This window comes from Bombina bombina, chromosome 1, assembly GCF_027579735.1.
Source record: "Bombina bombina isolate aBomBom1 chromosome 1, aBomBom1.pri, whole genome shotgun sequence".
NCBI classification, from domain to species: Eukaryota; Metazoa; Chordata; class Amphibia; order Anura; family Bombinatoridae; genus Bombina; species Bombina bombina.
This window is the reverse complement of record NC_069499.1, coordinates 192386050-192396398: the sequence shown is the minus strand read 5'-3', so window position 1 is coordinate 192396398 and position 10349 is coordinate 192386050.

Here is a 10349-nt window from a genome sequence, read left to right as displayed (position 1 = left end):
AAAGACATGGGTTTGACATTGATCTTCCTAACATCAAATATAGCATCCCAAATAAAATGATTTGCATGTTGAAGTAAAACAATAAATGTTAGATAATTCAGAATCTGAATACAACTGCTGTGCTAAACTGTCCAACCAAAAAGTAGAAGCAACAGCAACATCAGCCATAGATATAACAGGTCTAAGAATATAGCCAGTATGCAAATATGCCCTTCTTGGATTAGATGCAAGCTTCCTATCTAAAGGATCCTTGGCTAAAGGATACAATTTCTTAAACCTAGAAGAAGGGTTAAAAGAGGTACCAGGCTTAGACCATTCTTTAGCAATCACATTAGAGATAGCGTCAGGAATAGGAAATACTTCAGGAGTAATAACAGTAGTCTTAAATATTTAGACAATTACTAGCTTTATCATCAGGAGGTTTAGACTCCTCAATACCCAAAGTAAACAAAACTTCCTTTAAGAGAGAACGAATATATTCTAACTTAAATAAAAAAAGATTTGTCTATATCAGTCTCTGACGTGGCATTCTCTGAATCAGACAAGACCCCATAAGTAGAGGATACATCAGTATGCTGAAGGTCAGAACTTAATTCACTAAGTTTAGGAAAATGTTGCAAAAACCTTTTTACATTTATTTGAAGGCAGTCATTGCCTTCTCTATAGCGGCAGCAATAAAATCTTACATTTCTGCAGTAATGCTATGTACAGACTAAAATGGAATAACAGTGGGTGTATTTGTACTTATAGATATATTTAACAATTTGTCAAAACAAGAGCCACATAATTGAGCTGAATAATTTAGATCAGCTTTATTACAACAAACATACTTAGCTTTGGTAAATACATGTTCATGCAGCTGAAATCCTATGGTAACATCAGAGGCAGGTTCAGTTTGAGACATAATTGCAAAAAAACTAAATTTGAAAAAAATAAATTAATTCTGCAAATTTATATCCATGCTCCTATATATGATATATGTAACAGGCTTGAGAGAATGGGAAACAGAGCGAAAATTTATAAAAAAAAGAAAACTGATTCATAAAATGCTGCATGAAAGCTCTCTAGATGTTTTCTGAAAACACTGAATGAGCTGGGGGCGGTGCATATAATAACATTTTTGGCGGGAAAATTTAATTTTTTTGCCCAGGAATTTTTTGGCGACAAAAAAATTGCACAAAATTATGACACGTCACCCTATGACATAAATAGCATCATCAAATGCGCGACATGCAAAGCTGTAGTGGATTTCTAATACACCTATCACTCTAAAAAGCAGGTAAGAATTTTGACTGTATATACAAAAAAACAAAATGTACCTAAATAAAGCCTAATGGATACTTCTATTATAAGCTGCATAAATTGTGATTATCAACATTCTATGAGACTAACATAATACTTAGCATCCTAATTTTTAAATAAATTACTATATCCAAAAAAAACCTGTATATTTCACAGACTCTACCAACCTTGACAAACATTTAGCCACAAATAAAGTCGCTAAAAAAGAGCACTGAATTACTGACTCAAGGCATGTATACAAACAATATATAACAACTTTAGTTAAAAAGTGCCCAATCCATAGCTAAGAGTGTCTTATATAATAAAAATATATACTTACAGTGTAAGACACCCATCTACATATAGCAGACAGCCAAACCAGTACTGAAGCATATCAACAGAGGTAATGGTACAAGAGTATATTGTTGAGCAGTAAAGCGAGGCAGCAGATGAATCCCTGCGACCGATTTACAGAGAGCCTTATGAATAGATTTCCCATAGGGCGAAAACATGGTATCATCAGGCAATACTCCCTTCACATCCATCAGAAAAACACTGCACTTAGAGAGGAACTGGGCTTCAATATGCTTAGAAGTGCCTTTCACAGAAGAAATCAAGCACAACTTGCTTCACCACCTCCTAAGGAGGCAAAGTTTGTAAAACTGAGGTATGAGTGAGGTGGGAGGTGTATTTATAGACATCTGAGGTTTGGTAAACTTTGCCCCCTCCTGGTAAAAATGTATAATCCCATACGTCACTAGCTCATGGACTCATGGCTAAGGATGTTAGAACTTTTAGATAGAGAGCTATAGAAATAATTAAAACTCCCATTTGTGGGGGTGATAGAGATAGACTTTTATCTAAACAGGAGGTATACTGGATATCCCTATGGGATTTAACTCCAAATTTGATGTTATGAATCATTAGAGATAAATTGCTGCATACTTCCTGTTCGGTCTATATCTATTTATATATATATATATATATATCTTTTTTTGGCTGATCCTTCTTAGTTGTAGCACTATTAAAAGTATTTTTTTTCCTCTTTTAAGCACACGTTTGTTTGTAGTTTTAAAAATTAAAATAAATGCATGTACCCAAGTATGTATGAATTATAATGTGTGACTATTGACATCAATGTCCATCTGCTTGTTTTACTTTGTTGTTCTTTATCAGCTACTATGTCTTGTAATCTGTAATTGTGAGTTTAAAATCAAGTGGTATGTAAAGGGTTAAGTTTATGGGGTGTGTATACACATTAACCAATTACATTTTAGCATTCCCTTTTTAAAGAGTGGAGATTGCCCAGACTTTTAGTGTCTATGATTACAGCTTTATAGCCGAAACAGTAGGACCTGTCTGCCTACCCTTGTCCTGTTGTTAAGTCTGTTTGTGTGTTTCTTCGTTTTAATGTTTGGATGACTTAAGTTAATTTTGACGTTTTTACTTTGGATCCGGGACCCCTCTTTTTGTTTTTTGTTTTTGTACCTAGTAATCATGTCAGAGACAGCATCAGGAATAGAAAAAACCTCAGGGAGATTAACAACAGTCTTAAAAACAGAATCTAAACTATTGCAAGGAACGTGAGCTAACCAGACGTGCACAATCCTGACGTGCAAAATTTAAACTTATCACGCCAAAAAAGATGACGTGCGCAAAACAGCAAGGGGAATAATGTAAAGGAATCTGTTCGAGGGCCATATATATTAGCAAAATATATATATATATATAAAAAAATATATAAAACACGAAAGGGAACTGCACTCCAAGACCGGACCAGGTACACATCCACTGACTCAGCAACATCCCAGCCCTGGGTGCTAAATAGCATTCCAAAAAAGCTGTGATGTCACCAGAGCCACAGGCAGTTAACCCCAGTCCGGAATGGGTGCAAGAAACAAGGGGGATTATAAAAAAAAGTAATACAACACATAGAAACACCCAGCACTCACCAGCTAGCTCACAGCTAGTGCACCCCTCCTTTGTTCTCAGTTTGTTTGGCTTTGTGAGCTCGCATGGTGTGGCTGTGTTAGGGACTCAGGCAGTGGAAAGGACCTTGACGTGGTGCCTGAGCTTTTCCCATTTGGCCAGATGCGGTAACTAACCTTTCCAGTTGTGATTTTATCTTAGCTGTGAGCTAGCTGGTGAGTGCTGGGTGTTTCTATGTGTTGTATTACTTTTTATTTGTAATCCCCCTTGTTTCTTGCACCCATTCCGGACTGGGGTTAACTGCCTGTGGGGCTCTGGTGACATCACAGCTTTTTTGGAGTGCTATTTAGCACCCAGGGCTGGGATGTTGCCGAGTCACTGGATGTGTACCTGGTCCAGTCTTGGAGTGCAGTTCCCTTTCGTATTTTGTATTTCTCTGGGTGATTACATCCACCTGTGCACCCCTCCTTTGTTCTCAGTTTGTTTGACTTTGTGAGCTTGCTTGGTGTGGCTGTGTTAGGGACTCAGGCAGTGGAAAGGACCTTGACGTGCTGCCTGAGCTTTTCCCATTTGGCCACATGCAGTAACTAACCTTTCCAGTTGTGATTTTATCTTGAGTGCTGGGTGTTTCTATGTGTTTTATATATATATATATATATATATATATATATATTCAGAGAACATTGGGACACAGGTTTACTACCCATTGAAAAAGGTGCCAGTTTGGTACCGAAACGTTTGGGGATTCTTGTATTTTGATTATGCTGAATTGATGAGATTAAAATTCTAACTTTTTCATGAAGACCGGTGAGTGCAGCGTTTTATTCTTCATTTAGGATAAATGCTATGGATAAAAAATATATATATATATATAAAAATATAAATATATATATATATATATATATATATATATATATATATATATATATATATATAAAAATATAAATATATATATATATATATATATAAAAATATAAATATATATATATATATATATATAAAAATATAAATATATATATATATATATATATAAAAATATAAATATATATATATATATATATATATAAAAATATAAATATATATATATATATATATATATAAAAATATAAATATATATATATATATATATATATAAAAATATAAATATATATATATATATATATATATAAAAATATATATATATATATATATATATATATATAAAAATATATATATATATATATATATATAAAAATATAAATATATATATATATATATATATATAAAAATATAAATATATATATATATATATATATATAAAAATATAAATATATATATATATATATATATATAAAAATATAAATATATATATATATATATATATATGGACTTAAAAAGTGCCCAAAACATAGCTATAGAAAGTGTCTAAATGTTAATAACCGATACTTACCAATAGACACTCGTCCACCAAAAAACAAGCAGCAGACAGCCAAACCAGTACTGAAACGTATCAGCAGAGATTATGGAATAAAAGTATATTTTAGATCCATAAAGGGAGGCAAAAGACAAGCCCCTGCGACCAATTATAGAAGTTTATGAAAAATTTCCCATGAGGTGAAAAGAATATCACAAACCATACCCCATAAACATCTCTCTGACAAGCACTGTACTCTGAGTGGAAGCTGGACCTCAATACAGACTGAAATCCCCTCTCTCTCTCTCTCTCTCTCTCTCAAGAATCGAATGCACATCTTAATTCTTCAACCACCTCAAGCGGAGGCGAAGTAAAAACAGACGGCTCTTGGAGTTTGGGAATCTTTGCCTCCTCCTAGTGATAGAGAATAGTAATTACCAGGATTAATGGATTGTGCACCTGTATGAAAGAAATCTAGGTGCGGCAGATGCCCGAAGAATGCTATCTTCCAGAATGCATAGTGCCTACTGTAAAATTTTGGTGGAGGAGGGATAATGGTCTGGCCCATATAGTTTCAATGAAGGGTTATCTTAACGCTACAGTAAATAAAGACATTTTAGACGATTGGGTGCTTCCATCTCTGTGACAACAAATTAGGAAAAGACATTCCTGTTCCAGGATGACTATGCCCTTGTGCACAAAACAAGGTCCTAAAATATATGGCTTGATGAGTTTGGTGATGAGGACCTTGAGTGGCCTGCACAGAGCCCTGACCTCAATTTATTGAACACCTTTGGGATGAATTTGAACGCCGATTGCGAGCGCATTAGGCTGAATGGGCACAAATTCCCACAGACACTAACAAATCTTGTAGAAAGTATTCCGGGAAACTCCATATTAATGTCCATGGTTTTGTAATGAAATGTCCAACAAGCACATATAGGTTGATGGTCAGGTGTCCACATACATTTGGCCACAAGGTCATGAGTCCTGTACCAGTAAACAAATATGAGAAGGTTCCTTAAGTCAAGATGGATTTCCTATCAGTTATTTTTAGTCTTACATCTACTGCATTTCATAAAAACAGTTGATATGAAGGATTCATATATTAATATTCTCATCCATTTCATTATAGGTTTGTGAAGAGTATTCATCAAGGTATTAGCAATGATGGCTCCTAGAGACACCTTACTAAAGTCTAGCCATCCAATATACTCAGCACTCAACTCAGAAAAAGCAGGAATATGATTGGACCATTAAAATTGCTAACTAGCTTGTTCTCACCAAGTTTTAGCAGTAATCACGGCTTGTGACAAAAGCATTTTAAAAACACATTAATGATATGCAGGCAACTAAACATCTGATGTTTGCATCCATAACATTATTACTAAAACAACAATTACAAATAATGGAAACCAAAACAGGTTTTAAAATCACATAATTTTTATTTTGTTTAAAAAATAAATAATTTAAGAACAGGAATTTTATTTACTTAACCCACTGTCGGAATATTTAAAAGTCATTTGTTTAAAACCAATACATTTGTAAACAAACATGCAGAAATTCATAGATTCTATATGATATAGAAGCTACATATTTAAATACTTGTTCAACATTTCATAACTGATTAAAAGGTAATTAAGGAGTTTTCTGAAGTAAAAATCAGCTAGAAATATTATTAATAATTATTATTGTAAAGGAAAAAAGAAGAGACATGTTCTTCAGCGTAAACCAAGATCAGCTCATCAGAGTAACAACTGTGAGCAGTTACCATTTATTAGCTCATCTTCCTTTTATATGAATGTTGAAAAAAAAAAAACAGCAGCTAATCAACATCATCAGTGCAGTGTGTAGGATTTCCCCATTATCTTTTTAAGATTTAAGAGTGAACTTCTTTGAACTAAGGAGAAAAGTAAAATTGATGTACACAGATGCATGGTCCCTCCCTATTCCCAGGACCATGTTAAAGTCAGTCTACAATGGGAAATGGCTACTGGGGGCACTTAGATATCTTCCGTTTTACTTAGAGATACTCACATGATATTTTCCTTGTCAGATTTTTCCATATATCCTGTATCACTTGCAAGTGATGCCTATTGTGAGTAACGTGTCCCATTAATGTTATTCAGATTACATTTAATCTACAGTATATTTTGTATCATGGATAATTAAAAGGGGTATAAAACAGTGCACCTATAGTAAAAATAAAGTTAAATCAAAGTAGACATTAAAAGAATAAGATTGTGTTAAAAACCGCAAACAACTTTCTTTTCTTGCAAAATTCTCCACTGTCTATAGTTTCATAAGGGACCATATACTGTATGCTGAGAATTTAAGTTGCATTCGGTGTCTTCTGAGCATGGCCAAGACACTGACTTCCTGTTTCTCTAGCATTTACTGAACGGTAAGCCAGCTCATGTTACTCTAGAAGTTTTATGACATCTTGTAGACACACAACAAGGGGGTTTGGTTAAGCACACATAACAAAAACATTTTATATATTAGCACACATATTTGGTCATTTTGGCAGCACTCCCACAATATGTGTGCGAATATATAAAATGTTTTTGTTAGATGTGCTTAACCAAACCCCCTTGTATTTCTTAAATGTAAGGGAGACTGACCAAATTCCTTTGGTTAAAGCACACCACCCTGCTCAGGAGTGTTCCAGACTATGTAATTGAGATATATATATATATATATATATATATATAACATAATTTATGCTTACCTGATAAATTTATTTCTCTTGTAGTGTATCCAGTCCACGGATCATCCATTACTTATGGAATATATTCTCCTTCCCAACAGGAAGCTGCAAGAGTCCACCCACAGCAAAGCTGCTATATAGCTCCTCCCCTAACTGCCATATTCAGTCATTCGACCAAAAACATGCAGAGAAAGGAAAAACCATAGGGTGCAGTGGTGACTGTAGTTCAAATGAAAAAAATTACCTGCCTTAAAGTGACAGGGCGGGCCGTGGACTGGATACACTACAAGAGAAATAAATTTATCAGGTAAGCATAAATTATGTTTTCTCTTGTTAAGTGGCAGGTACTTAAACGGAAGTTACCACTGCCTGTAAAAAACCCTTTCTTCCAAAAATAGCCTCCGAAGAAGCAAGGTATCAAATTTGTTAAATTTGAAAAGTATGAAGCGCAGACCAAGACTCCGTCTTGTAAATCTGTTCAACAAAAGCCACATTTAAAAAAGGCCCAAGTGAAAACCACAGCTCTAGTAGAACCCAGGTTGGTACGCAGGACTACCTTATCCGTACGAAGGACCAGATAAGGAGAATCACATTGTAACACAGATAACTTGGAGACTCTACGAGTCGAGGAATTAGCTACCCAAAAGGAACTTTCCAAGATAAAGATTGATATCTATGGAACAAAAAAGGTTCAAACGGAACTTCTTGAAGAACCTTAAGAATCAGGTTTAAGCTCCATGGCGGAGCAACAGTTTTAAACACAGGCTTGGATCTAACCAAAGCCTGACCAAATGCCTGAACGTCTAGAATACCTGCCAGACGCTTGTGCAAAAAAATAGACAGAGTAAAAATCTGTCCCCTTTTAAGGAATTAGCTGACAACCCTTTTCTCAAAAACATCTTGGAGAAAAGATAATATCCTGGGAATCCAGACTTTACTCCATGAGTAACCCTTGGATTCAGAACAATCAGATATTTACACCATATCTATGTTCAATTTTCCTAGAGACAGGCTTTCATGTCTGTATTAAGGTATCAATGACTGACTCGGAGAAGCCATGCTTTGATAACATCAAGCGTTCAGTCTCCAGGCAGTCCATCTCAGATTGATTCTATTTAGATGGTTGAAAGGACCCTGAGGTAGAGGGACCTGTCTCAGAAGCAGAGACCGTGATGGAAAGGATGACATGTCCACCAGATCTGCATACCAGGTCCTGCGTGGCTACGCAGGCGCTGTCAAAAACACCAAAGCCCTCTCCTGCTTGGTCTTGACCTCCGGAGGAAATCCCACTCCCCCGGAAGAAAAGTCTGACGACTTAGAAAATCCACCTCCCAGTTCTCAACACCTGGGATATGGATAGCTGATAGACAAGAGTGAGTCTCTGTCCAGTGAATTATTGTAAGACTTCTAACATCGCTAGGGAACTTCTGTTCCCCCTTGATGGCTGATGTAAGCAACAGTCGTGTATATTGTCCGACTGAGTATGATGTACCTCAGAGTTGCTAACTGAGGCCAAGTCTGAAGAGCATGGAATATCACTCCCACTTCCAGAATATTTATTAGAAGGAGGGTCTCCTCCTAAGTCCACTATCCCTGAGCCTTCAGGGAGTTCCAGACTGCATCCCAACCTAAAAGGCTGGCATCTATTGTAACAATTGTCCCATCTGACCTGCGGAAGGTCATACCCTTGGACAGATGGACCCGACATAGTCACCAGAGAAGAGAATCTCTGGTCTCTTGGTCCAGGTTTAACAGGGGGACAAATCTGTGTAATCCCCGTTCCTCTGACTGAGCATGCATAGTTGCAGCAGTCTGAAATGTAGACGTGCAAACGGTACTATGTCCCTTGCCGCTACCATTAAGCCGATTTCATTCATGTACTGAGCCACCGAAGGGCGCGGATGGGATGAAAAAAAAACACGGCAGAAATTTAGAAACTTTGACAACCTGGACTCCGTCAGGTAAATTTTCATTTCTACAGAATCTATCAGAGTCCCTAGGAGGGAAACCCTTGAGATTGGGGATAGAGAACTCTTTCCTTGTTCACTTTCCACCCATGTGATCTCAGAAATGCCAGTACTACGTCCGTATGAGACTGGGCAATTTGGATGTTTGACGCCTGTATCAGGATGTCGTCTAAATAAGGGGCCACTTCTATGCTCCGCGGTCTAAGGACCGTCAAAGCGACCCCAGAACCTCCATAAAGATTCTTGGGGCTGTAGATATCCCAAAGGAAAGAGCTACAAACTGGTAATGCCTGTCTAGAAAGGCAAAACTGAAAAACGATGGTGATCTTTATGCATCACGATGTGAGGATAAGCATCCTTCAAATCCATTGTAGTCCCCTATTGACTCTCCTGGATCATAGTTAAGATGGTACGAATAGTTTCCATCTTAAATGACGGAATTCTGAGGAATTTGTTTAAGATCTTTAGATTCAAAATAGGTCTGAAGGTTCCCTCTCCTTGGGAACCACAAACAGATTTGAGTAAAAACTCTGTCCCTGTTCCTCTCTTGGAACTGGATGGATCTCGTACACAATGTAAGAATGCCTCCTTCTTTATCTGGTTTGCAGATAATTGTGAAAGGCGAAATCTCCCCTTTTTTTGGGGGGGAATCTTTGAAATCCAGAAGATATCTCTGGGATATAAATTCCAATGCCTAGGGATCCTGGGCATCTCTTGCCCACGCCTGGGCGAAGAATGAAAGTCTGCCCCCTATAGGATCCGTTACCGGATAGGGGTCCGTTCCTTCATGTTGCCTTAGAGGCAGCAGCAGGCTCCTTGGCCTGCTTATCTTTGTTCCAGGTCCGATTGTCTCCAGACCGCCTTGGACTGAGCAAAAATTCCCTCTTGTTTTGCCTTAGAGGAAGAGGATGCCACACCTGCCCTGAAGTTTTTAAAAGGCACGAAAATTAGACTTTTTTTTTTTTTTTTGGCCCTTGATTTGGACCTATCCTGAGGAAGGGCATGACCTTTTCCTCCAGTGATATAAGCAATAATCTCCTTCAAACCAGGCCCGAGTCACAACAGCTGA